The sequence below is a fragment of the Monodon monoceros genome, unplaced genomic scaffold (assembly GCF_005190385.1).
Source record: "Monodon monoceros isolate NGI ecotype Baffin Bay Population unplaced genomic scaffold, NGI_Narwhal_1 Super_Scaffold_14, whole genome shotgun sequence".
NCBI lineage: Eukaryota > Metazoa > Chordata > Mammalia > Artiodactyla > Monodontidae > Monodon > Monodon monoceros.
Genome location: NW_021703770.1, coordinates 73,119,832 through 73,121,986, shown reverse-complemented (window position 1 = coordinate 73,121,986; position 2,155 = coordinate 73,119,832). Strand labels below are relative to the sequence as shown.

The 2,155-nt window shown below is 49.1% G+C and overlaps 1 protein-coding gene across 1 annotated transcript in view; it reads right to left on the bottom strand.

Moving 5' to 3' along the window:
- Positions 1 to 198, bottom strand: part of LYPLA1 (lysophospholipase 1) — a 20,159-nt gene extending 19,961 nt beyond the window's left edge. Inside the window, exon 1 of the mRNA XM_029223092.1 lies at positions 181 to 198. The gene's annotated coding sequence lies outside the window, so the exon portion shown is untranslated. The remainder of the gene's footprint in view (positions 1 to 180) is intronic.
- Positions 199 to 2,155: the final 1,957 nt, after the last annotated feature.

The window sequence follows — 2,155 nt, the reverse complement described above, 5'->3', positions numbered from 1 at the left end:
CGCCCCGCCCCGCCCCGCCCCGCCGGTCGCCCCGCGCGTCACAGTGCCCGGCCGCCCGACGCCGCGCTGGCCGCTGCAGAGGGCGGCCCGAGCTGACCTCCGGCCCGTGGGCCGCGCGTGCTCAGTGCGGGAGGCCGGTCTGGGGGGCGGGGCCGCGCGGTCACTCCCGACCCCACTCACTTGCAAAGGTCGGGAAGGACTGGACTTGGGGAGCAGCTTCTGCGGTATTTCCACTGGGGGCTGCACAGGTGTGTAGTTTGGGGGCCCGCGCCTCGCCTCCTTTAAACTGCAACTGGAGAGGGAAGCACTCAGTTGTCACCGAGTTTCCACAATTTGCTGATTGGTGGCTCTGGAGGTCCTACTGATTTTGGCCCCAGAACACATGACCCCATTCTACAGCGGTGGCCCGATGCCCATCAAATACCTGGTAGGATCTGGGAGGGGCGGAGATGGACACACCTAAAGGCAAAATGCCCTGACCTTCGGAGGTTTACAGTTGACCACTGGAGAAAACACACAGTGAGAGCTGTGGTTCCGTTTTATTTGGGGACTCACTGAGGGCTATGCCCAGGGACACCTCCTCTCAGCGCTGAGGACGTGCTCTGAAAAGGTGGGGCGGGGGGCGAGGTCAGTGGGTAGATGATTTTGGTCCAAGTGTGCATGCAGTCAAGCACGTGTCTCCCTAGAAGGTTGCTGCTAGTCAGAAGAGATTTAATGGTTTTAGTGCTTTTCTGAATGTGGGAAGATGCAAGAGTTTGGGTTCATAAAAATTTTCACCTGCAAGTATCTAATTATCTGAAGTCCTGTTCTGCCAGTTTTCCCCAGAGCACAGGGTACCTCATCCTGATCTCAGCCCTGAACTCCTTTCTGGAGGTGTTGAAGGTCAGCGACTGCAGTGGCTACTGACTTCACCCTTGTAGAACCAGGAGGCAAACGACAGTTTTTAGTTGTCACAATCTAGTGGAGAAACTTAGAGGATATATACAATCTGTTAAAAGGAGGATAACAGGCCCAAAATGGAGTCACTTGTGCTAAGCCCACATCATCCCCAAACTGAAACTTACTACCTAAACTTATTCCAGTTTCAATCTCTGGCAGGATGTAACCTTAAAGTCAGTCTGGAATTTCCTAGTCGGCGCTAGTGAGTTAATCAGCCTGTCTAGACCCCTTCCATCCCCCAAAGAAAAATGAAGTAATCTGCTCTTTCCTCGTTGCCACCCTCTTTCTGCCTTTAAAAGTCTTCTGTTTGTGCGGCTCCCCGGAGCTCCTCTCTACTTGCTGGATGGGGTGCTGCCCCATTCATGAATCGTTGCATAAAGCCAATTAGATTTTTTTATTTATTCTGTTGAGTTTTGTTTTTTAACAATCCTTAGGGAGTCCAGTGTAAGGGAAGGGGAAGCTAGTGAACAAAGGTCTTAAAAACAGAAACAAAACAACAAAATCTCCACTTTAATTATATGATAGCCAGAATGCTTGAAGTTTGGGGGTCTTATTCATACTCTCTTTTATTTTTTCCCCAATCATTCTTATACTGGATCTGAGTGCTGATAATTTTGTGGGCTCTCAAAAATGTTAAGTTGGTGCTGATTTCTCCAAAATAAAAAGGCTACTGGGATTTTCATTGAGATTCTTATGAAGCTACAGACCAATTTGAGGTCATCTGACAACTGAGTCTTCTGATCCAAGAACTAGTGTGAATTTTTAGGTAATCTTGGATTTCTATCAGTAATGTTTTATTTATTTTTAAAGTGTTTCTTTGTTTTTATAAATTTTTATTTATTTATGGCTGCGTTGGGTCTTCGTTGCTGTGCGTGGGCTTTCTCTAGTTGTGGCAAGTGGGGGCTACTCTTCGTTGTGGTTCGTGGGCTTCTCATTGCGGTGGCTTCTCTTGTTGCAGAGCACGGGCTCTAGGCGCGTGGGCTTCAGTAGTTGTGGCTCGCGGGCTCTAGAGCTCAGGATCAGTAGTTGTGGCGCACGGGCTTAGTTGCTTCACGGCATGTGGCATCTTCCCGGACCAGGGCCTGAACCCGTATCCCCTTCATTGGCAGGCGGATTCTTAACCTCTGTGCCACCAGGGAAGCCCTCTGTTAGTAATGTTTTATACTTTTCATTGTATAGGCTGGAATACCTTTTGTCAAATTTATGCCTAGAAAAT